This window comes from Elgaria multicarinata, chromosome 11 (genome assembly GCF_023053635.1).
Source record: "Elgaria multicarinata webbii isolate HBS135686 ecotype San Diego chromosome 11, rElgMul1.1.pri, whole genome shotgun sequence".
Lineage (NCBI taxonomy): Eukaryota > Metazoa > Chordata > Lepidosauria > Squamata > Anguidae > Elgaria > Elgaria multicarinata.
The window spans coordinates 29,058,396-29,085,036 of NC_086181.1; the positions used below are offsets into that span (position 1 = coordinate 29,058,396).

The 26,641-nt window shown below is 47.5% G+C and overlaps 1 long non-coding RNA gene across 1 annotated transcript; it reads left to right on the top strand.

The window, feature by feature from the left end:
• Nucleotides 1-26,641, top strand: LOC134406130 (uncharacterized). Its single transcript, XR_010025962.1, has 5 exons — nucleotides 1-59; nucleotides 18,520-18,611; nucleotides 20,322-20,469; nucleotides 24,341-24,503; nucleotides 25,999-26,641. It is a non-coding gene; the product is annotated as an uncharacterized LOC134406130 (long non-coding RNA).

Below are 26,641 nucleotides of genomic sequence, written 5' to 3' on the forward strand. Positions count from 1 at the left end.
ACGTGTTCGTATTCTGACTCTAAAAGAGGCTTGCTCAAAGAATGACTGCTGGGCAAATGGTATGATGGTCTTAGTCATTTAAAAACTTCCTGCCAGTATGTATTTTCAATTACTGACAATGGGGTTCCAGACAAATATATTGCTCTTGCGAGAGCTTGATCAATTTCCCCCTGATCTTCAGGTTTCATCTTGTCTACAAAAGAAGCTACTGAGTGTTTTTCGGATGCAGTTGTTTTCAATATTTGTTTACCTGAAGATGCTGCTGATGGGACAACACTTTGTGATGCTGATGTTACAGATACTTTCCTTTACCTGGAAGACCCTTTGAATTTCCTGGCTGTCTTGCCTGGCCGTAGTGCTGATTTCTTAATGCTGATAATAGAATTGAGGACCTGGAAAGAGATCTTCGTCCAGGTCCTCAATTATAACGGCATCTGGATGGAAAAGCAGAAAAGTGAGAGTAGCTTTAAAACATGAAGGCAGAGGCCACTGTAGAGGTCCCATTTAAAAGCTCCACTAATTGGGGGTGTTTTTAGTACTGACGTACTAGCTGGATTAGTGGAAGAGGTCGTTTGGTCTTATTGGGGAATCTCTGACCCCAAAACTGAAGGATTCAGGGTGCTGGGGCAGAAATTCCTGAATTCTCTTGGGGCAGGGAAGGCTGTGCTTCCTCTGCATTCTTCCCCATCTTCACTCTTTCCAGCCAACTTACCCCTCTGGAGACGGAGCAGCTCCTCATACAGGGGAAGGGCTTCTTTAGCTTGTTTCCGGAGCTCCTCCCTGCCATCAAGGAGGAGCTCCTCCACTTCCCCCAAAAGCCGGAGAAGGACCGGGTGCTGTCCAGGCATCTAGAGGAAAAGAAAACAAGATAGATCTCTCTCTCATCCCTCAATGGGCCTCCATCCTGCAAAACTGCATGTACGACAGGCCCTCAGGGGGACTCCCATGGGACCCTGGCATTGGGAGGGAAGGGCTGTAACCCTTTGCCCCCCTGACAGTGGCCCTGATTCGGGCTCCTCCCCACCCCTGCTCATTCTATGGAGAAAACAGCTCCCTTTCCCTCCAAGAGCAGATTGGGTCCACTTCTGTGGCGTCTCCTGCAGTCCCAGTTCAGGGCTGCTGCCATGCCAGCAGGTGGGGATACTCACGGGCAATTCACGGAGGTGGAGGGCAAAGCCAAGGAGGTTCGTTGCTGCGACGAGGGCCCTCCACCTCTCCAAAACATCCCTGGACCTGACCCAGTAGTGGATGTGCTGTGGAGGGAAGCAGCAGCTCAGAATCCATGCCGGTTCTTCCCACTCCCACTTGGGGCTCCCGATTGGGTGTCCTCACATGTCTTGTGAGCAAAACCAAAATTCTCCGGCATCCCCACTCACCTCCAATAAAAAGACCACATGGCCCATGGTTGGCTCTCCACTGAACAAACCCCTCAGCATGAATTCGACCGTCTCGTACCCATAGGGCTTGAAGAGGTGCTGAAAGGAAAGAGAGAAAGAGAGCATTAGACCAGGGTGTCATCACTGAAGGATCTCCCCTGCCAAGGTAGCAAATTAGGCTCTGGCTGGAGTCAGCAATGTGGCACCCATGGATGCACAGGTGCCCACCGAGACCCCACAGTGTGCCCATGAGTTACTCATCCCCCCCCAACAAAGTCAATGGAGCAACACTGTCCCTTTGTCTTTAACAGAGGTGGGGGAAAGTGCACCTTGTAGCAAAATGGCTTGAATAAGCTCAGATCCCTGGAGCAAGAAGGCCGCTTCCCTCCAGCCCAACCACGTTTTGGCCATCCACCCCTCCCCCTCTTTATTTAGGTCAAAGAAGGGGCATGGGGGGAAAGAGAGATGAGAGTGTCCGATGGGCCTGCAGGCCTGGAAGCTTTGCCTTCCTCTGTCCCCAAGGCCAAAGGAAGCCATGTACCTCTGCTTCTCCAAGGAACCCTCCTTCAGGAAATGGTTCCATGGACTCAGCCCTTCCCCTCCTTCCCCGAAGCACAGACCTCTGCCCCCCAGATCACAAAGCTGATCTCTGCAACTGCAGTTGGAGAAGGGATCATGCACCACAGGCCCAGAACATGGTCTTTGCTCCAAGACCAATGCATCTGGCCAGGATTTACCTGATGCTGAGGGGCTGCTCTACTCCCGGAGTTGCTGAAGATCTCGTGGAGAGCCAACCGCAAGATCTTGGACTCCAGGTCCCTGGAAAATGCAGGTCCGGTTCGGCTGGTAGGAGAAAAGGGAAAGTAATCAGTTCTAGTGAGGGAGGGAAGGGCAGTTGTTCAGGCTGGGCCGAGGGCTGTATCTAGTCACCACGCAATGTGGATTTCCTCCTCTGGAAGGAGGAGATCGGATCACGGGACTTTCCCAGCCACCTCCAGTGATCCAACCTGGAAATCTCTGCCCTGGCTCCAGTTTGCAAGCAAGAGCAACCTCGGAAGAGAATGGGGAAGGTGGGGAAGAGAAAAGGCCTAAACCTCCCACCATTCCCCAGCCAGGACAGATTCTGTAAGCCACTGTAATACCTCAGACGGTAGATCGCCTTCAGGGCAGAAGCCAGGATGCCTGACGGGAGAGTTGCCCCGGGCTGGGTCTCCATGGCCACCTGGGAGAGGGCGACAGGGAAAAGGGAGAAGATGACAGTCAAAGCCCTCTCAAGCCCCAGGTTGGAGATTCTGGGCTCCTCACCCACCCTTCCCACTGGATTGCAGGGGCTACATCTCACTCACCGCTATTGCCTCCATCAAGTCATGTTTGGAGCAGGGGAGCTCCAGCGCCCAGCCCCTGCTCCTCCGGGTGGCCGTAGAAATGGAGATGAAGGCCTGGAGAAAGGTGACCTTCTCCAGGCTCTCAAAATTCTAGAAAATGGGAAGAATCAGGCTGTTAATTATGGAAAGACACTTCTGGGCCTTCATGTCAGGGCGTCCCTTATATAGGCTATGGGCTGCTTTTCCATGGGGAAAATCAGCTCCTCCATGCTGCCATGTGTAGGAGAAGCTCTCAGAGAACCCAGGAACTGCCTTCCTGGGTTCCCCCTGGAGCAAAGAGCAGTGGGCCTGGTCCTAGGCTGAAGGTGGGCGCCACCTGTGCAGGGGGATCTGGGAACCCAGGGTTTTGGGTTAAGGGTGGCGAGGAAGGGGGTAGCTGTACCTTTTCTCCAGCCTGAACGTCTCGTACGAAACGTTGCACAGTTTCCAGGCGTTTGGCGAGTTCCTCCGTTGTCCAGGCAGGAGGCAGGCAGGTGCTCGAATCCATTTGGTCTGTGGATGTAAAGAGGGAGAAGTCAGGGCAGATGGCAGGAGGAATGAGTGAGTCCTTCCCTCTTCCAAAGGCAGGCTCCTCTCAGGCCTTTGGACCCCAGACCTGCCTCCTCCTTCCACCAGCCCTTCCCCTGAGCTGTGGGCGTCACCTCACCTGAACCCTTTGATGCGGCCTTCTGGTCCTCCGCCAGGGCCTCCAGCCTCCGGAGCAGGAAGCTTGTGTCCAGGGCCTTCCTCTGCTTCAGAGGTTTCAGCCCCAGCGGATGGACTCTGGACTTCCAGCAGCAGGGCCACCAGAAGGGCCTTGGGGGTGCTGCAGGTGATGCACACCCCCTGGTGGACCTGCTCCCCTCTGCCTTGGCTGGCTGGACCTTGGCGGTCCCGAAGGCAGTGCGCAGCTTCCGCAGCCTAAAAGAGAGAAGGGGGAAAGTGAGAAATGGGGCAGGCAGTTCCTTCTCGCTCCATACAATGCAGTCAGCTGAGGCCACCGAAAATCTCCATGACTGACGTGTATTTGGTGGCACAAGCATCTTGGGGGGGAGAGTTTTTGATCTTTTAGAATGATGGCCGTTTTGCATCTAGGGCTCTCCCTCTCCAAGGGGAAGTTCTTCCTCCCACCCAGCTTGACTCACAAAACACTAAACCAGAGCAGGATCTACACTACAGCTTTAAAACAGTTTATAATGGTTTTGACAACTGTTCAGGCCCAGGACACACTACATATACTGTCTTCAAAACGTTATCAAATTGTTATGTCCTGCTTGGTGTAGGTTTCTAGTCCCATAACTAAACATTTATTCTTCCCAGCTCTTGTCCTGCAATTAATGCTGCTCATTCTGTTTCATGTGTTGTGTCTTTTGTTCATCTTTTGTCCTGTTTCCAGGCTGTTGATTCTTAGAAGTATGCCAGTATTTTTGCCCTTAACAAGGCCCAGGGAGCAGTGGCCAATAGAGTTCTTGAGAGAACCCATTCCTCGACGCGGGAACAGTGCAGGAGAAAACATTTCCACGTGTGGCCGGCAAATGGGCCTCTGTGGTTAATGCCACCCTCCGAAAGGGCCTCTCCTGCAGACCGTATTCCCCATGCAGCTTCATTGTAAGACAAGTGGCCCAGACAGAGGGCAGAAGTCCAGGTATTTTGAACTTCAACTCCCAGAAGCCCCTGCCAGCACAGCTAATGGTCAAGAATGCTTTGAGTTGAAGTCCCAAATATCTGCAGTTCTTTTTTCTACCCCTGCCTCAAATCCCTAATCCAAATCCTATGCGAGCTCATGTTCCTCGGAGGAATTGTGGGACACTGAAAGGATGGATAGACTCAGCCGCCCACTGCTACCACCACAGCCAAGTTAGCCCACCAAGGCCCATGAATACAGGAGGGGAGCCATCAAAGGAACCCCCTCCTCAAGGCTGCACACGCCCTGTTCAAGCGGAATTGGTTTAAAAAGAACTCTGTGCTCAACATGGAATTGATGCTTCCGAATGAAAATCCTGAGAGTAAAAGGTCTGTCCAAGATTCCATTCATCAGATGCTAATCCTATATCAGTATGAATGGGGTAACAATCAGGCCTCTTTCATTGGCCTAGAAGCAGATGCCACTTGCATGCAGGGTGGGTGGGGAGTATCTTTCTGATACTTGCCCCCTTTTGTGCCTCTGTTCCTGCCAGTGGGGAAGTTCCTTTACCATTTTTATTCATAAATGCATTCATAGATGCAGATCTTTGTTTTAAACAATGACACACACCCCCACTCGGGGGGGGGCATATAAGAATGTAAGAAGAGCTGTGCGGGGGGCCAGAGAGACCAGATATTTGTGGGCAGAGAAACTGGGACAATTTCACCTAATTTCTCCAGGGGGAGGCGAAATTCTCCAACAATTTCTCACAGTTAAGCATTACCAAGAGTTGTAGAACAGCTTCATTCTTTTTTCCCTATTTTTGTTTTGTTTTGTTTTGCTTTTTCTGCACTACTACTGCAAGTGGCAACAGCGTCAATTGTGTTGGCTGCCTGGCCCCCATCATGCATCCTCCTCAAGACTCCACACACCTAACAATATTCTTACAGTGGCTTCCAGTTTTCTGCCTCATTCTCAGGACATTTTATAATTCATTTTGAATGTGTGTTGGTGTTGACTTACTGCCTGTATTTTTCTTTTTTCTTTTTGCACATCTCAGCATTGCTCTGCAGTTCCCCAGGCTGCCTGCACTTCCTGATCTGAAAACGCCTTGTGGGAGGAATCAATTCATGATGCCTTCCCCAGGGCAGGAAGTGTGGGAAGCCAAGGAGGCTACAGACTGTCAGAGAGGTGACTGTGAAATGAAAAACATGACATTCCCAAACACACACTCCTCGGCCAGCTCATAAGTAAGGGAAGCACAAGAACTCTTAACCAAATCCATACGACTCTCACTGAAATGTCTTCTTGAATTTCCCCCCAAAAGCAATTTCCTTTCTTTCAAATTGAACGGGAAGGGTTGAAACCTTCATGGGAGAAATGGTCTGCGCAGCACTAGGACCAGACCAGAGGCAAGCAGTCTATTCCTACAGTGGTCATGGGTCCCACAGCCCCCTCCCACTGCTGCTTCCCAGCTCCTGATATTGGGAGAAAGGAAAATACGGGCAGTGCCCTCAGCCACCTCAGAGTCAAAGACAACACCGACACACATTCAAAATAAATTATAACATGCCCTGAGAATGAGGCAGAAAAACGGAAGCCCCTGTCAGAATGACGCTAGGTGGATGGGGCATTGTGGAGGACGCAAAATGGGGCCAGGCTGCCAACACAGGTGATGCTCTTGCCCCTTGCAGTAGCAGGGCGGAAACACAAAACAAACAAAAACACGGGGGGGGGGGAAGGGAGAGAAAGAAGCTGTTCTACAATCCTTGCCAGTGGTGACACCTACTCAGAAATTGTTGGAGAATTCCCCACTGTCAGGAACAGAGACACAACAGGAAGACAGTATCAGAAAGATACCCACGCACCCCGTCCCCCATGGCATCTGCTTCTAGGTCCACGAAAGGGGCTTGCATTGTTTATGGTGGTATTTTTCGTGCTGCTCTGAAAATACCCCCACCCCAAAACACACACTTCCATGAAACTTTTTGCCTCCTGTGAAAGAGGCAGCTCTGTTTTCCCCCATTTTCGCGTGTGTGTGTGTGTGTGTAGGGGGGAGAATTTTGTTCCACGTTCATAGTGGGGGGGGGGATTGTGCTTACATAAGAAATTGTGTGTGGCAGGGAGGTTTATTGTTTACTTGATGAGGATCTGTTGAAGAATGGGCAAAGTGTCTGCGTGTTCTTCTCTGAGCATGTGCAGAGTGTGCTTTTTATTTAAACAAAGCTTGCTAATCTTTCCCCTCATGCTGCATTTGTATAACTACTTCAGAAAGAATTTTCCATTATATTTTCTCTCTTTCATGAGGTTTCTAAGACTTTTTTTAAAAAAAGTTTTATTTGAGGTTCATTATTCGCTGGAGCCAGACTCTGTCATACTTAGTGTATAACCATTGAAATCAATTTGACTAGTTATGACAAATCAGTGTGATGTAATGGTTAGAGTGTTGGACTGGGTCTCCGGAGATCTGGGTTCGAGTCTCCACTCAGCCAAGAAATGCACTGGGTGACTTTGGGCTTAAATTGACTGCAAGCTTAAACAGCAGGCAAGTAGTGTGCAAAAACCTGAGCAAACAGCTCTGTGTGTGTTTGGGGAAGGAGGTTTCTGACATCTGGCCACCATCTTACTTAAAAACCTTTTCAAATAGCTTTTTGGTTTCAGTCTACAGTATGGAGGGGGCAGAGGTCCCTTGAGGGCATGCCCCCTGAGCCTTGCAGCTAGTTTCTGCCTCTTCCAAGCTCCTTGCCTGGGCTTTTTAGGGGGGTTAGGAGCACTCTTCGAATACCTGAAAGATTATCACACAGAAGAGGGCTAGGATCTCTTCTTAATCATCCCAGAGTGCAGGACACAGACTAATGGGCTCAATGTACAGGAAGCCAGATTCCAGCTGGTCATCAGGAAAAACGTCCTGACTGTTAGAGCAGTATGACAATGGAACCAGTTACCTAGGGAGGTCGTAGCCTCTCCCACCCTAGAGGCTTTCAAGAGGCAGCTGGACAGCTATCTCTCAGGGATGCTTTAGGGAGGATTCTTGCACTGAGCAGGGGGTTGGACTCGACAGCCTTATAGGCCCCTTCCAACTCTACTATTCTATGATTCTATGACCATGTAAGAAGCAATATCCATTGCTGCCTGGAAATAAAGATTTCTTTAACATGATTGGTTTTGAGTCAGTGACTGTCCAAAGTCACCCAGTGTGTTTCATATCTGAGTGGGGACTCGAACCCAGTCCAACACTCCAATCATTCCATCCTACTGGTTATTCATAAATAGAATCCCAGCACCATCCTGCATCAGCTGCAGGAGTTCTGAAACAGAGCCAAGGGAAGCCCCTTTACCTCAAACACAATCATCTATCTATCTATCTATCTATCTATCTATCTATCTATCTATCTATCTATCTCTATAATCTTAACCTGGCCATGAAAGAAAAGTGAGAGTCCCCCTAGGTTTCTGAACCATCACATTTAGTGTGAGAAGCAGAATATAAAACATATAAAAAATGTTACTCACATCTTTAAGCATTCAATGTTTCTTTAGACGCTGTCACTGTCCCTCCCACTAACTAACTCTAATAATATAAATAAATAAATAATAAATAAATATGAATGAATAAATAAATATGAATAAATATAATATTAAATATAATAATATAAATAAATAAATAAATAAATATAAATAAATAAATATAAATAAACTAACTCTAACTAACTCTAATAATATAAATAAAATAAATAATAAATATATAAGTAATATAAATATAATAATATAAAGAAATATGAATAAATATAATTTAAATAAATAAAAATAAATAAATAATGAAAATAACAACAAAACTCTCCACCGATCGATAACTTTCTCCAACTCTCTCTAACTCGCTAACTCTCTCTCTCTCTCTCTCTCCTCACAACCCACAAAGACCGTTTCCCCAGAGGCCTCCTAAAGGCCTCCCAGCTGGGGGACGTGTCACAATGGAAGACATGCCATGGTTCCTTAGCAACCTTGCTCAGCCATGGGCCTTGGTCCTCTCAGTACTGGGTTTTTTTGAGTATGGCCTATGATTTCACAAGGGTGCCCCATATTTGGTCAGCCTCCTAAGCCAGGTCTGTTTTGTGGCCACCCAAGTCCTGTCCCCCTCTTCCAAGAAGATGGGTTGCCCTGCAGACTGCTGAATGCATGGGCTCTGAGGGAGCTTCACCAAGTGAAACCGTCCAACCAGCCAAGGAGCAGCCTGGGTGCCTTCCTTGCAGGGGAGATGGCCATGTGGCTGATGGCACTAACCTGACTATTATGGGATTAAATGTATAACTGCTTCCTTAGAGGTTTTACATTTAGGACCTCTTAATATTATTAGCTGCAACAAGACTCTGTCTTTGTACTCCTGCCTCCTAGTTTCTTTCAGTCCTTCCAAAGTATCATCAAGCACTTTTGAAAAGCCAAAAATAAATATCACTATTCCGTTCCGTACATAATCTTTCTTTAGTGAATTAACTTGCTTCATAGTTCATGTTGTCTCTAGGGCTGGTGCCCATGTCATGCTTATGAGATTACTTAAAACACTGCCTACATTCTTATCAACCTGCTCACATGTTATGATCAGCAAGAGAGGCCTTCTCCTTTGCCCACCTGGAAGAGGACTTAGTTGGGTGACCACATGTGAGAGAGCCATCTCTGCAGTGGCCCCACATCTCTGGAATGAGTTGCCATCTGCAGTGCTCCATGTTCCATCATCACAGGCTTTTAAGAAGTCTTTGGAAACTGATGCTTTTGCTCTAGCCTTTTGATTGTGGCTGCTGTATTATTATTATTATTATTATTATTATTATTATTATTATTATTATTATTATTATTATTACTGTTTCTTTTGTTGGTTCTTTTTGCTCTTTTTGTTGCCTTATTGTGGAATTTGGAGGATGTCAGTGAGCACGAGGCTGGCTTCAACGTACATTTCGAATCCTAACTCAGTAAATAACAGCTTCATAAATTCTCGAAGCCAACAAAGTGACATCTCACCGTGGTTCTCTGAGCTCCGTATCGTGTGTTATAGTCCATGATCCACAGGTAGCATCCAGAGATCAAAGTCCAAGAGCACAAGGCACAGAGTGGCTTTTTCTCTCTTCCTTGTTTTTCCTCTTCTGGTTGGAAAATGTGAGGACTGGGCCCTGGAGCCAATTTTATTGCTGTTCAAAGTCCTTTTCAACAACCAGAAGGGGAACAACACCTCCTGAGTCAGCTCTCAGGCTCTCAGCAGGCAGCAGTGCCAAGGGGGAGGCCAACATGGTCCATCCGTCGGCCAGAGAAGGAGCACTTGAAACGGGCTCATTTCTCCTCCCTCCTTCCCTCTCTCTCTCCCAGCCAGAAAGGACACTGGCTGCAGCTGAGAGTTTCCCCCTGGGATGAAAGAAGGGAGGGGAGAGGATGCCCTGGACCCCTCCGTTGGCCCCGGCAACCTCAAGAGCAGCATAAGGGAAATCGGCTGGGCTGAAACACCACTTCTGGGCCCACGTAGAGCTCCTCCCCTTGTTCTGGCCTTGAAGGAACTGATCTCCCTCCTCTTCCTTTTCCCTCCAGTCCCCTTCCTTTGTGGGTCGTTTTAGCTGGTAACCCTGAGGGCAAGGCCCGTCTCGCTTTCTGTTACGGATGTCAGCCACCCTGGGAGAGCATAATCACCTGAAAAGTTGGGATACATCTGCAAGACTCAACCGACATGCAGAAGATGCCATGAGCTTGATGCAGCACGTTTTGAAAATGTAGGGAATCAATAATTTCATGTTAAACAATGGCAGAATTTAACAGGTCGATTTCATCCCAGCTGGAATTGAGGAAAGGGGTTTTGTATAGAAAGTGATTCACTTTACGAAATAGAAATGCCCTACTATAAGTTACCCATCATTGGAAAGGAGCCAGCAGGGTGCTGTCCACGATTGCCACACATGTGCTCTACTTCCCAGATGCTTCCGATACCCCAAATTGAGTTTGAGCTCTCAAAGTACGCGCTTCCCAGAATCACGGCTTGTGGTGGGGAGAGTTGGTACATCATATTTGCAGTCGGGGAAAAACCTCTCTGTTTCCTGGAATCAATCTTACCATTTATTCAGTATTTTTAAGCTTCCTCTTGTTCCTGGGATTCAGAAGTGATGCTGATTCCTCCCATATCACAAGCATGACCCTGTGTTCATCTGTGAAATGGGGGCGGGGGGCTATGCCTTAGTAAGTAGAAGCAGTAAAATTATGTTACTTAAATGTTGGATTTCGGGGGTCTTGCAGAAGTAATAGAAACCTAAAATTATATTTTAGAAAACATGACCTTCTTTTTCAATAAGAACTGATGGCATAAGATGCTCTTTAGTTCTCCCTCCCTACAGGTTTGGGACCAAGTTACTTGAAGGACCACCTTCACCCGTATCAAGCTGCCTGCATTTTAAGATCAGAAAGAGAGGCCCTTCTCATTTGCCCACCCATGAGAGTAATTAGGTGAGTGATCGCAAGCTGAGAGAGCGCCTTCTCCCTTACCAACCTGCCCTGTCACTGAGGTCATCCGAGGGCCTGTTCCTGGGGATTCCACATAGATCCATCCTCCGATTGGAATCCACCAGAGGAAGAGCCTTCAGCGTGGTGGCTCCCCTCCTGTGGAATTCCCTGCCTCTGGAGGTCAGGCAGGCGCCAACCTTGTACTCCTTTCGGCACCTCCTGAAAACATCTTTATTCCAAGAAGCCTTTCCTTAATATGCAGCCTTGAATCTCTGTTTTTGCTTCTTTTAAATTCTGTTTTAACTGTTTTATTCTGTTTTTATTTTCATTTGATTTTGTACACCGCTCCAAAAATTTTCAACGGAGAGCGGTATATAAATATTCTAAATAAATAAATAAATAAATAAATGTGAGAGGGCCTTCTCTGCAGTGGCCCCACACTTCTGGAACAGGCTCCCATTGGAGGTCCTCCATGCTCCATCACTTCAGGCTTTTAAGAAGGCCTTGGGAACGCGTTATTGCTATTGTTGTTGTTTCTGATTTTATTGTTGGCTGTTACTGTTGGCTGTTATTGTTGTTTTACTGCTATTTTATTGTGTTTATGTTTTTGTCACTACTAATAGTTTAACTGTATTTATTTTATGCATTTTATTGCTGTAAGACACTTTGGGAGGGTTTCTGCCCTGGGTATTTTAAATAAAATAACTCAAAAAATAAGTGGGAGCAGCACTGCCACTCAAAGAGCAGGAGCATCTGGCAATGGTTGAACAAGAAGTACCCTCCCCATTGACCTGGGTAGCCTTGGGGGAAGCTGCCTGCTGGTCAGTTAGGTGCTCCAAGAGGCTCTGGTAGAAGGAAGCTACAGCTCGGAAGGCAAAGGTTATGTACAGTCAGTGCTTCGGCCCAGCGAATAAGGGCACAACAAGGCAGAGGCTACTAGCACCTTGGACAGCATTCTTCTTCTTCTTCTTCTTCTTCTTCTTCTTCTTCTTCTTCTTCTTCTTCTTCTTCCTCCTCCTCCTCCTCCTCCTCCTCCTCCTCCTCTTCCTCTTCCTCTTCCTCTTCCTCCTCTGCTAAACTGGTGTAGCTCCAACAAGGGAAGAAGCTGCTGTTCTGGCCAGGGACAAGCAACAACGGAGGGCTTAAATAGGCTCATCTGCTCAGGTCTCTCAGAAGCTCCACCTCCCAGTGGATACTGACTGCAGCCTTAAAGGGCCCATGCTCATTTCTGCAGCCCAAAGGTCCTTCTGGCTGAGGGACCTGAGATGCTTTTGGCAAGAGAGCCTTGGAACCTGAGGTCAATGGGAGGGCTGAGTCCTTGGGTCTGGGGGAGGCATCAGAGGTTCCCGAGGAACCTCCCTGGAGTTGGCCGACCGGTGTCTCACTGGATTCAGAGCCCTCTTTGAGGTGACGCTGAGCCTCCAGACTATGACTCCGAGAAAGAGTACAGGCAACCAATAAGCACTTGGTTTCCCACCTGCATGGGCTGAAAAGCAATTGGTTGGCGCTTAACCACTGAGAAATCGCCATGCGGGACACGTTCCTGAGTAGACTGCAGCTCAGGCTCTCTTAACTCCCTCTTTATCTGCACAATTCATTGGCCAACAAAATGAATACAGCCTCTCAGCCTTGGACAGCAAAAGCCCGGTTTGCGGGGTGGAGGTGGCAGGAATCAAGCACCCAGGAGTTCACAATCCCCACCGCTCCCTCTCCCCCCAAGCAGTGTAGGCGTCAGCCGAACCTCTCTGGGGAGCTCATTCCACAGCCGGGGTGCCACAGCAGAGAAAGCCCTCCTCCTAGTAGCCACCTGCCTCACTTCTTGTGGCAGGGGATCACAGAGAAGGGCCCCTGTGGATGATCTTAAGGTCTGGGCAGGTACATATGGGAGAAGGCGTTCCTTCAAATAGCCTGGCCCCAAACTGTTTAGGGCTTTGAATGTTAGTACCAGCACTTTGAATCGGGCCCGGACCTGGACTGGCAGCCAATGAAGTTGTAAAAGGACTGGTGTAATGTAGTCTCACTGGCTAGTCCCTGTTAGAAGGCAGGCTGCCCTGTTTTGTACCAGCTGAAGTTTCCGGACCATTTTCAAAGGCAGCCCCACATATAACACATTGCAGTAATCCAAATGAGAGGTTATCAGAGCATGGATAACTGTAGCTAGGCTATCTCTGTCCAGATAAGGGCATAGTTGGTATATCAGCCTAAGCTGATAAAAGATGCTCTTTGCCACTGAGTTCACCTGAGCCTCAAGTGACAGTTCTGGATCCAAGAGCAACCCCAAACTATGGACCCGATCCTTTACGGAGAGTGCAACCCTGTCCAGGACAGGCTAAACATCACCTCGCCGGATAGATGAACCACCCACCAGCAGTACCTCCGTCTGGCTGGATTGAGTCTCAGTTTGTTAGCCCTCATCCAGTCCATTACCGTGCCCAGGCACTGGTTTAGAACAGCTACTGCCTCACCTGGGTTTGATGAAAAGAAAAGGTAGAGCTGGGTATCATCCGCATATTGATGACACCTCAGTCCACATCTCCGGATAACTTTCCCCAGCGGCTTCATGTATATGTTAAACAGCATAGGGGATAAAATAGAGCCTTGTGGAACCCCATGGCTTAGGTGCCACAGCACCGAGCAATAATCCCCCAGCACCACCTTCCGAAAATGGCCATCCAAGTAGGAGTGGAACCACTGCAACGCAGTATCTCCAACTCCCAGCTCAGACAACCTATCCAGAAGGATACCATTGTTGACGGTATCGAAAGCCGCTGAGAGGTCCAGAACCAACAGGGTCACACTCCCCTGTCTCTCTCCCGGCAGAGGTCATCCCACAGGGCGACCAAGGCAGTTTCCGTTCCAAAACCCGGCCTGAAACCCGATTGAAATGGATCTAGATAATCCCTTTTATTCAAGAGTGCCTGGAGTTGTCCTGCAACCACCCGCTCAAGCACCTTGCCCAGGAAGGGGATGTTCGCCACCAGCCTATAATTTTTAGCATCTTCCCGGTCCAGGTTTGCCTTTTTTAGTCATCACTAGCATCATGGGGAAAGGAAGGCCAGCATGGGGGTGGGGCCCCCTGAACCATTTGTTTCCCCCAGAAGTCCCGATCTCCTCCTGCACCTGTTGTTTGCATTGGGTGGGTGGGAGCTCTGCCATAGCCATTGGCTTCTTTGGGGAAATCCCACCATTCCTTGCAGTAATTGTTTAGCTTCAGCTCATGCGGCGATTCATATCTGGGGCTGCCCCTCCTTTCCCCTCCATGTTACAAGCATTTCTCTCTCTTCACCCGTGACATCGTGGCGGCTACACGTCAATAACCAGTAGCATCTCTATGACTGCATTTGGGTTTTGGACTCTCGCACTCAAAATGGTATTATTTCAAAAGGATGCAGTTAGAAATAGCTCACTCCTTTTAAATGAGAAAATACAGCATAAGATGCTCTCCAATTCCCCCACGCCCACAGATATGCTCCCCCCCCCCCCAATTCCGCTCCCATTTTTCTGGCCCTTCACATTGCCCGACTCTTTGGTTTAGTTAGATGCCCTTTTTGGTTTAGCAGTCAGTAGCTTTCCCACAGTGATCTAAGCCCCAAACTGCTTGCAATAAATGTGAAGGCGTTGGGGTTCAGCCCCAGTGTAACAGCAGGCTGTGTAGTTTACAGTCAGAATGGGATCTGAAGGGGTCAGGAAGGGTTTGGAGCCTAGTTCAGAAGGGCAACACAGGACAGAGAGGGCAGAAGAGAAATGGCCTGTTTGGGGTAGGTTGCATGGATGGGATACGATTCCCTCTACATTCGATAGTTAGGTGAGGTGTTTTGCATCCCTATCCTGGCTCTGAAGGCAATGCCCAGGGTGGGAGCATTTGCAGGGAACGTTGTCATTAACGCCCACCTTTCATTGCCCACCACACACTGCCTGTAACTCTTCATGTTCAAGATTTCGGTTCCTCTGAGAAACACCTCCCACATGGGCTTGGCTTGTTCACCTGCAATGTCTCTCTTCTTGAATCCTGAAGTGTTTGTTTGATCTGTGAAACCACCTGCTGTGGAAGGTATTGCTACATGTTCCATAGAATGTGGATTTGTTTGTATCTTCCTCATCACAAGCCCACAATGCCTGCTGGCTTTGACTGACCCTCACTCTTGGACTTTTCTATGTAGTATAGATATCATGAAATGGAAGGTGTGACCATCAAAATCTCTCTGCCTCTTCTTACTCTGGAACCTAAAGCCTGAATCTTGGATTTCATAGGCCTTGAACCATGTGGTGCCAACGTAGCAAGGAAGATTTAAAGGTGGGGCTTAATCTCTGCATCTCTGTATTTAGGTCTGTTTCTGGAGTGCCGGTCTTTGATAGCCTAGGATGGCTCATGCCAGGAACCATTCAAGCCCTTTGCCCACTCCTTTGAACCCTAGGGATTGCACGAGGGGAACCCAGCCGTTTAGACCTCTGACATGGTCATAGTTATTAGCTTGGACTGATCATGGAACTACGTATTGAGACCAGAGCTAATTACCAACAGCACTCATTAAGTTCTTGCCACGAGAGCTAAAAAGCTCTTCTGTGCACCTTGATTTGCTAAGCATAAGAGTTTGCACAGATTCTGGCATTTTGTGTTAGCTTGCCAGGATTGGTTTGTGCCAAGAGATGGACCCAGGCCATAACACATTGATGAAATACGTCACCTGGGGGGGAAAAGAATTAGTTTCAAAATGTATCAATTAAATCAAATAAAACAAAAGTTAGCAATTCAGAATAGATGGGATAAATTCTGTATGGCAATCAAATAATTTGGACTTGATCCATAGCAAGTATGCACCCAAAAACTAAAATGACAGAAAGAAGAAACAAGAGAGAAAGAGTAATCTAGCTAATCCATGCTGTGAGTTCTAGTCTCGCTGCACTCCAAGGGGCCACAGCAGCCTGGCTGAAACACAGTTCAGAAGTGGCTAATTTCCTCCCCATGGTTCACAGCTGCCTCCCTCATCTCTCCTCCAGGGGCAGAAGGAAAAGGATGGGTTTTCTAGAGTCCTGCCACTCCCATTTAGAGGCACCTACCAGAGATAAAACAAAAGCGAAGCAGAGAATTTTACCAGCCCACAGGCACACACAAATCTATTGTAGAAAAACAAACAAAAGACTCTTCTTTTGGTAAAGTTAGAAAATAGTTTACTTATGAGTATTCTTGCATTTACAATACGCAGGAAACGTTTAGGAGTTCAAAGCAGAGTTTGTTCAGTCCTTTTCTACAACACCAGCAGGAGATGGAGGAAGCATGTGCCCATACCAATGGAGGAAGGCAGAGGGGGCGGGGGGGAGGTGAGAACCGAAAAGGAGGAAACAGGAAGCTAAGCATAGGCTATAGAGTTCCTATGGCTAGCGATGCCCATGCATTAACTAGCTAAATGGCAAACTCTTAGGCTGCCCATACCCTCCGGAAAATTCCAGAAACCTCCTGGGAGAGCTGGGGGTCCGGAGGAACCGGACTTAGGGCCCAAAATACCGGGGTTGTGGTTACTGGGCCTGCAGCAACCCCAACCCCAACTTACCCGGCCTAAATTTCCCAAGCGAGTGGTGGTGGCCATCTTGAATCTCGCCCGAACTCACACGAGATCTCGGCAGCTGGCTGGGAACTCTGCGAAACCCAGCCAACAGCCGAGATCTCGCGTGAGTTCGGGCGAGATTCAAGATGGCCACTGCGAGGGGTGGGGTGAGTGGTTGGGGGCTGCATGCAGGAATTTCCAGCAATGCAGCCTCCAGCACCCCACCCCACCCCACCCCACCCCGCGCAGAAGAAGAAGCAGCAGCAAGAAGAAGCAGGAGGAGGAGAAGATAGAGGAGGAGGCAAGACTGAGGTTTGTGTGTGAGAGAGAATGTGGGGGTGCATGGGGTCTTTGAATGCACATGTGCATGCATGTGTGCATGCGTGTTTTTGGAGTGAGTGATGATGAGTGTGTGTGCGTGCACGCACACGTGTGCTGGCAGTGTGAGTGTATTGATGTCTGAATGGGATGTCTGGTTGTTTGAATGAATGAATGCATGTGCATGTTTGTAGTAGGGGTGGCTGTAGTTTTCTGTGAGTTGGGGGGATGATTTGGAGGTGATGTTCCTATTAAATAATGCATTTTAGATTTGTTTACTGTAATTGGCATGACGTATATTTTGTAACAGTGGCTGGCAATTGTTTATCCTTCTTAAAGAAACTTTTAAAAAATTAACAGGGTTGCTGTCATCATCATCATCATCATCATCATCATCATCATCATCATCTATCTCTCTTTTCTTGCTTGTGGTGGTTTTTCTAGATGAACATGATGGGCTTTGCCAAGTCATGTTGTTTTTTACTGATTCAGAAATATCCTGACTATTGAACATGTTTTAAGTATGACTGCTTTCTGGATGTTGGCGTGCATGTATTTTGGTAGGCCTAATTTTTGAAGGTTTTCTGTAAAAACAACCACGATGTCATGCTGGTGACTGATGTGACTAACAAATAATTGTAAGATTTTCCTGTTGCCATAGTTCTTTAACTTCCATATCCAGTCGTGTATATTTTTCTTTTCTGCAACATTTTTGTCATTAGGTATTGCAATTTCAATGTAGGTGTGTTTTTCTCAGTTGTTTTTGACTGTTATGTCTGGTTGAAGTTGAAACAAGCTAAGACAAGCTTTAATCCATTTTGTTCCATGGCTAATGTTTGCAGGCTAATAGTAGTTTATACACTTTCTGAATGTTTGGTTGTTGTATACTTGTCAACTGCTTCATTTGTTCAGTATGCAGTATGCAGTAAGGTGATGGGGAAACAGTGTTAAATGTTAGGAAAAGTTAGACTATGGTCATCCAGTGAAGGATTTGCAGTCAGAAAAGATATTTGAGGGAAGGGAAGACTGTATCACACACAGGGCTCATTTACACCAAGCAGGATATTCCACTTTGAAAGTGGTATAGAAAAGCCAGGAGCCACACTACTGCTTTATAGCAGTATTGAAGTGTACTGACAACTGTTGGGGCCCATGACACATACCATATACCACTTTCATATCACTTTCATAGTGTTATATCCTGCTTGGTGTAGATGTGTCATGGGCCCCAGCAGTTGTCAGTGCACCTCAGTACCACTATAAATCAGTAGTGTAGCTCCTGCAGTGCAGTTGAATACCTCTATAAAGTAATAGTGTGGCTCCTGCCTTTTATATACAGCTTTCATAGTGGAATACCCTGCTTGGTGTAGCTGAGCACACAGTATAGCAAAAGCTTCAACTTACAGCAAAAGCTACAGAAGTAGGAACGAGTGAAGTTAATTTCAGATACATTGAATGTCTCACTTATACTTTATTCCAGTGATTTTAACATTAAGATGTTATGTAGAACAGGTTTGTCTTAATTGTGTGCTGTGAAATCAGACCTGTGACCAAGGGCATGTTTGGGTGGGTACGCCCCTTTTGGGGGGCTGGACATGCAGGTGAGCACACCCCCTTGGGGGCTGGACATGTTGGTGGGCACGCCCCCTTGGGGGCTGGACATGTTGGTGGGCACAGCCCCATGGGGCAGCCATGTTGTCCTCCTTTTTGGTTTCCAAAATATGGTCACCCTACTACACTGCGCAGTCAAGTTTTGTGTATTTAGAGAAAGTCTGCTTTAATTTCAGCTTTTGTTCATCTACCTGCCCTTTCTCTCCAACAAGAATGTGTGAGTGACTACGACTGCCAAAAGGACCAGTTTTGCTTTACGACTCTCCTTGCTTCCTGGTGCAAGCAGTGCAAGGCCAAAGATAAGGTGAGTACACTCAATTTTACTGCTGATTTGCTGGAACCATCACTGGGAACTATTCCTACCACTAAGGGTGATACTCAAATTCTAAAATGAAAGAACCTAAGACTCAAGCGTACCAAAGGCTCCTGCTTTCCTCCCTATCCCATCACCCCTTCACTCTAATCCCAGGGCTGCTTGTGATTCCTCAGTAAGATTAACTTGTGTTGCTGGAAGGGGATCTGCACATGTGCAGAGGGCCTCTTCTCTTTATTATTACTTACCATATTTCTAGATTGAGCCCTGCCTGGCATCTGAAACAGGCCCTGGGTCAGAGTTGGGACTTATTAAGCCCTGATTTAAGACCCTTCACCTGTCTGGTGGAAGTTTAGTCTTAACTCCAACTGAAATGTGTCTGGGCAGTAGTACTGTCCAGTCGTAACTTAGCTGTAGTGCTGAGAATAATTCATCATTAAGGCACTGAGCAGATGGTTCTGGATACAGGGCCAGTCTTAGATGGATGCCTAGGACAGTGCTTTGAGGAACATGGAAGCAATTTTTGTTACAGGGGCTTTGTTTTCTCCAGCTGTTAGCTCCAGATTGGGACTGGCTGGCACTGGGGAATGGAAAAAGAGAAGAATAGATTCTCCACTGATTATAGTGCAGCAAGACATGGTGGTTGGCAGAACCTGCGTCAACACCAGGCATCCTTGGATAGCCCATGTTCACCCTTAAGACCCACAAACACTGAAACCTGCCCAACCTGCAAGAACAAGGTGCCATTTCAAATTCCCAGAGTGCCCCAGAACATCTGATATGGTGTTGTTCCTGGGCATTGTGGGAAATTCTAAAAGGTGGCTGCCCAGTTAGAGAACTGCTGTCACCATTGTGACGAGGGGTGCCTGTGGGGAGCTCTGGCGAGGGGCACACCAGAGCGCTGGGTGTTGGTCCTGCTAGTTCATTCCAGTGTTGCAATTCCTGTGTTTGTGTTCTAAGATATGGGAACAACCTCCAATTTAAAAAAAATGCCCCAGACATGTGTCTTTGTTGCATCAGAACAGTTGTCCGGAGCAACTATGCCAGAGATGTATGCCACAGTTTTCCATCACCACAGCTATCTGGGACCTGGCAAATTTCCTTCCCTCTTTCTCACCTCTGATTCTGTTCTCATATTTTGAAATGCTAATACAGAAAATGCAATGCCAAAACTGGCCTTCAGAAGAGAATATTGGGGTGTGGAATGCATGGTCTTTTCACAGACTCCAGCCTCTCCTTTTACAGCAGGGTGCAGATCCTCAAACCCAGGGGCCAAATCCAGCCTGGCTGTCGTTCCAATCAGGCTCTCCCTGGTTCCTCAGATGGCCATGCTTATGTCACCTGGCCCCTTTCCGTGACCATCAATTGTTTAGTGGCTTCCTGTCTTCTGTGCAGTCCCCCCTCCATTCTAAAAGGCTGAAATGTCTCTCCTGAGGCTTAGTTCCTTTCAACAAGCGCTTTAAACTAAAATATGCTGGTGCTTTTCACCCCGCCCCTTTTGCCTTTGGTCCCGCCCACCACTGGAATGTGGCCCCCAAGAGTGTCTCCAGAATGGAATTTGGCCCTCGGGTGGGGTGGGGGGGCAGGAAGAGATCCAATGTCCCTGTTCTACAACTTGTGTCATGAAGGAAATGTGCTAGCGTTGAGTTTAAAGAATGGAATAGATCGTGTCATGGTATTTCATCTGCTTTTGGCTCCTAGGCATGCTGGAAGGATGGGGAATGCTGCTTGGGATACCTCTGTGTCTGGGGCAAGTGTACAGAAGGTGTGAGCCACGGGGAGAGTGGAACAAGATGTGACCCATGCCAAGAAGAGTGCGCCCAGGGGCTGTGCTGCACCACCAGCAACTGTGAGATAGGTTCCTTATACGTGTACCTATTGCATGCTCCCTTTTCTCCTTGCCTTAGACTCAGGACCAAACTCCATGTGATGTTAAATGCATTACTTATTATTTAAAACAACAACAATAATAGCAGCCTATGGGGAGCCTGCTCTAGGATAGGGACCATGGTGTGTAGGAAGGGGTCATTAACCTTTTCCTCCTGCGCCATGGTCCTGGCCAACCCCCAGCGTTGGTCTATAAGCGAAGCTTGTATTGATGCCAAAGTGAGCTTTCCTTCCACGCCAAATAGCAGCCTTAGAAATGTGGGGAGCAACTTTCATTAGGACCAGGGCCAGTAGGCATGGATGGGTCCTTGCCAAGGGCCCACAGCCCAGCATGGGCCCACCGACAAGAGACTAGTTCCCTCTCTTCACCATTGTAATCTGCTTGTTCATTGGGTTCTCACTGTGGCCCAGACAATTGTGGTGGTGGGAGTGCGGCCTTCTTGCTCACTGGCTCTCTGTCAAGCAGGCAAGTGGAAGCAATAATGAGAAAGAGGAGGAGCAAGAGCAGTGAGAATGGTGGTGAGAAGGTAGACTCATTGAGGGAGGAGGCCCACTGAGGATATCTTTCCCGAGGGCCCTCACAACCTGGAGTCAGCACGGATTGAGATTACGGCAGAAGAGGAAGTAGCTAAGCCTCCTACTTTCAGCTTCAGTTCTGATCACCCCCTCAGTAGCTGCTATTTACAGTTTTTAAAAGATTCATGGAACTCAAGTTAACATCAAGTGTACTCTGGAGGTAGGGTGATTCTGGGGGAGTCTACACACCGTTCCGAAGGCGCCCCGAAGCCACTTGAGGGCGCCCCGAAAACGCTCGTGTAGTATATACCTTAATCGTCCCCAGAAGAGGCGGAGGAGGAGGCGTGCTTCGGCGGCGCAGACTGTAGGCGGGCTGCTCCAGGCTCCGTTTCCCTTTAGCCAGCAGGCCCTGCGAGAGCTCCGAGCAGCGGGGCTGGGTCGTGGGAGGGAAGAGAGCGGATGGGCGAGGAAAGGGGCGGCGGAGGCCCCTGCGTGGTCCCGGGGGCATGGGAGGCGCCCCCCCTTTCCTCGCCCGTCCGCTCTCTTCCCTCCCACGACCCAGCCCCGCTGCTGGGAGCTCTCGCAGGGCCTGTGGGCTAAAGGGAAACGGAGCCTGGAGCAGCCCGCCCACAGTCTGCGCTGCCGAAGGACGCCTCCTCCTCCGCCTCTTCTGGGGACGATTAAGGTACGTACTACACGAGTGTTTTCGGGGCGCCCTCAAGGGGCTTCGGGGCGCTTTCGGAACGCTGTGTAGACGTGGCCACAATGGGAAAGAAGCTGAGAACATTATTACTATTAAAGTTACGTCAATAGGTGGCACTGTGGCACATTGCATTGTAAAGGTATGTCTGCACAAGAGGCTGGAGAGAGGCAATCCCTTCATATCCCCTTCGTTTAAAACAGTTCCTTGATAATCCCTCCTTCTTTCATTCTTCTGCTGGTTCACAAATGGTTGCAATTCAAAGTGGAGCATAAGAGCAATCAGGGACAATCAAGTTCATGAAGAGGCAAGTTAATTTATGGGTAAACTCTCCAGAAAACCAAAGAATCCTCCTGGTGGATCAGACCAAGGTCTAGCATTCTAGCAGTAGTCAGCCAGGGTTGCCTCCACACTCGCTCTTTAGTCTGGAACTGCCATCCTGATTCACTCACTTTTAAAGGAGAATCCAGACAATTTTGTTGTGTATTTTAAATGTGTTCCCCCCCCCCCCAATGTATGTTTTAAACTTTGTAAGGCCGCCTTGAGGCCCAGTGTTGGGCAAAAGGCGGGATACAAATAAATATCATCATCATCATCATCATCATCATCATCATCATCATCTGTTGTATTCCAGTGTTTTCTATGTTGACTCTTTATCTTTTTTTCAGGCCTGGATTTATGATTTTTCAGTTAAAATGCAAGTGTAGTACCAGCTTGTCCAGTGTGGAGTGGCAAAGTACTACTGAGGCTTTGCAGGGCTACTGTGCTCTAGTTAGAAGCTTGCTCCTTGAAACATCTGCCCCTATATTTGTTTCCTGTTCAGTGGGAACATGGCATTACTGAATTGCCCCTTAGTCAATTCCTCTTTCCAAGGGGATGGGGTTTTAATTACTGGGTTCCTCTCATTATTTTTATTTACTTTTTAAAGCATTGAATTGCAAACATTTGTGGGTTGTTTTTTTTAAAAAAAGAAAAATAATATTGGAAGCCAGAAATCAACCCCCCTCCAAATGAAGGGTCAATGAAAGGGTCCATTTATCTATAACAACAAAAGAGGATGTGTATCCATCCATCACCGCCATAACTCCAAGATCATGAAACCCAGACACCTGAAATTTGACATGCATACTGAGGGGGGTTGTGCACCTCTGGGTTATTTCATTTTTAAAATTCATTATTAATTTTAATTTACTTAAATCTGTCCAATGTGTCAAAGTGGTTGAAGCCTGCAGCATATCCTCAGCCACTAGGGGCAGACTTCCCTAACAAGCACATAGTTTTGCAATCCATACAGTTCGAAGCCAAGGGAGATTGGTAGGCCCAAGGGACAGAACTGGGTGCCTGCTCCCTGCCTGCTGCTCTGTGGCAGCCCTCCTAGGGAAATGGAGTGGACAGATCCCTCTCGTAAGGTGCTGCAAGGATCTACTGTCAGGGGCGATGCTGAAGAGTGCTAGCAGGTGTGGCTTCGCTCAGACGATTCAGGCACAAAGTGTCTAACTCTAACAGCTGCGTAGGTTTGCTTGAAGACTTTGCTGTATCAAACTAGGGACATTTAGAAAGTTGAGGGACAGAGTTATATGCCTCCTCCCTTCACCCTGCTGTGGGGCAGCCTCCCTCAGGGGAATGGTGCAGGAAGACCACTTCCTCAGGGGGATATAGGAGTGCACCATGGCAGGGGCCATGCCTGCCCCCCCCCCCCAAAAAAGATATGTCTTCACTCAGACTGGGAAGGCATAATGTGTCCAACTTTTAACAGCTGCATATGTTTGCTTGCAGCCTTTGCTGTATCAGCGTAATGGCTATTCCCAACCGAGCGAAGCTGGGTCCGTTTGCTAGACAGTAGTAGTATCACCACACTCAACAGAAAGCAATTAGAGGGGCAGAAGCTGGAAGGAGCTAGTGTGGTGTAGTGGCTAAGGTGTCAGGAGATCTGGGTTCTAGTCCTCACTTGGCCATGGAAACCCGCTGGCTGACTTTGGGCCAGTCAACAAACTCTCAGCCCAGCCTACTTCACAGGGTTGTTGTGAGGATAAAATGGAGAGGAGGAGGATTATGTATGCTGCCTTGGGTTCCTTGGGGGGGGGGGGAAGGCGGGATATAGATGCAATAATAAATAAATAAGGAGGAACTTTGTTTCTAATTAAAGTTGCAGGGATCCATTGCTCACTTCTGAAACAATATTATAGAAGGATCTTAGCCATGGTGATGATCACTGCCAGATTATAGCACTATATTACGTCCCACGTGGAATTCCAACTTCCAGCTGATTGTGGAACAGCCAAGTCTCAGCAGCACTAAATGGCCCCAGTGTGAAAGCAACCTAGGAGTCTTAGGAACACTCATGGAGACGAAAGAAATCAAAGCACTGCAGAATGGATGACATAGCAATGATAAAACAACAGCTCTATGCAAACTACTTTTTATATTCATTGACAAGATCCTCCATATTGTTAAGCAATGTTCTTCTATCCACCAGAAGAACAATCTGCTGGGAACATTGCCTGCACCAGCCATATTCATTTCACTAGAGCTTGTGCGGGAGATCTTCCTGGCAGATTCCTGGCCCTGTGCATTTTATACGAATAACTTCCCAATCTTTTTCCTATCTTCAATGCAGCTCTCCCATTCCCAGTCTGCACTCCCGATCCAAAAGAAGGGGAAGCGTGTCAGATTCCAAGTGGTACCCTTTTTGGACTGATGGGCTGGGGCAGCCTGGCAGCATTTGCCAAACCTAGGCAGGACTGTCCATGTGCCCAGGGGTTGATGTGCAGAACTAAAAGGTAAGGAGGATTCTGTCTGTGTTGCACTTCCCCCCCCCCTTTTTTATTTTTGAGAGATGAGTGCTTGAAACATAATCTTGCACATCTGGCAATATAGCCTAGATCCTGCTGCTACGAAGCAGTCTGGGTTCACACATCACGCTACTGGTGTGTGCCAAGCTATGCTGGATAGGTCGTTATGTAAACGATGTACTGTGCTCCCGTCAGATGATCAGGCAAACAAGCTATGAAGAGTTTATTTCACACACACCCTCCTCCTGTAGTCTTCCCACCCAACCGGGCAGGTATCCCAGCTTCCTTTGCAGCTGGAATAGAGATCGCTCGAGAGGAGCAGGGCAGTGGCAATGATTTTGGTCACCTTTTCTGAGCAGCTCTGTAACCAACCTCTGTAACCCATGCTGCACACTAAGCCACCATAGGTAAAAACAACAACACACTAAGCCAGCATTGGTAAAATAAGTTACTGGAGACCATGGATTCTCAGGGTGGCTTATTACCCTGAGAACCCATGGTCTCAGGGTAATAACCCATGATTGGGGGGGGGGACATCCCACAGACAGCACACTAACTCATCTTGAGTTGTTCTGGAATATAAACCATTATGGTTTATAGCATGTTACGTGAACCCATTCAAAGTGTCTAATCATACCTACCCTCTCTATGTACCACTGTAATCTGTAAGACGACTGAGAGTATCCTCTTAACAATATCACTTTGTGTCACGTTCAAACAAGGAAGGAGCATGAGGTCTTGCTGACCTCACCTTGGTGAAGTTCTCTGTTTTTGATACCCACTAATGTTCGAATCTGATTAACCTGCAGAAATGCTATTAAGAGATCAATGCCAAGTGGGAGAATGGCCTTGGTGGGACTTTGATCATGAGCTGAGCAACTCAGGGCTAAACTAGATGTGAAATAGGAAATCTGTGATTAGGATCCCTTGTTTTTCCTTTCCTTTTTTTACTAATTAATAGCCTTAGCCTGCTTTGAAGGATGGGCAAGAGGTGCTTTAGGAGAGTGTGTTTAACCCTAGTGTAAATCCCTCTGCTGCTAACTTGGGAAAGTAGCAGGGAACAAGTACAGATACTGTAAGGGGGGAAAAAAACCTTGGAAGATCCTAATCACACTAAGGCCATGGCTAGATCAGGCCTATATTCTGGGGTCATCCCTGACTGATCCCTGGATCCCCTGTGTGTTATTTACATGAATAGGGATGACCCCGGGACAATCCCAGGATATAGGCCTGGTCTAGCCATGGCCTTTGTTTGGCCCTCAGCTGATTTCTCTGAACTATGTTAGTTTCCTCCCGCTCCACTATTTTGCAAGGCCAATTTAAAATACAAGTGCCATTTTATGATATTAATATGTTTATTTGCATATAATTTCAATGTTAGGATACTTTTAAGGTACAAATTGTCATTATTGGGATGGGATGGCATATGATTGTGTATCTGGCACTCATTCAACCTTGCCACCATATTGCTTTCCTCTCATAGATATACAACAGTTTCCACATGTGAAAAGCCAGACAATGATGTGGATAACAGCAGCCCAGGCCGACAGCTGCCTTTCTTCCAGCCAATCCTGATGCGTCGGGACAAAGAGGATGCTTATTACGATGACTCCAGACAAGATGGCCAACTGGCAATAGTCAGTCTGCCCAGAGGCCCTTATTCCATGGAAGATATTAGTCAAGTCAAGGGGCTGAGTGAAGACTATGATGAGAAGAGACAATTGCCGTGGCAGGAGGAGATGGCTTATCCCAACCAATCAGAATTCCAGGAACTCAAGGAATTGGCCAATCAAATGGGGCAGTACTTTGGGCCTGGCTTTTACTAATTACACATACTTTTTGTCCACAATTTGCATAGCTTGTTACTCCTCCTCATCCGCCTTCCATGTCTTTCTCCTTTACCTCTTCTGTGTTGTTCCTTATACTCCCCTGTTTTCTATATTCTGTACAGCAAACAAAACTTAAAACTGTTAATTCATTACTAGCTGTGCAAGTGTTGTTCTGTTCACATTGCGAACATAGTTCTTATTCTTGACAGTTTATGAAACATCCTTTCTTCACTATCTTCTAATAAATCTTCAGGCTAGTCTTGAAAAACTGCACACTTATTCCTATGATCCAATGTG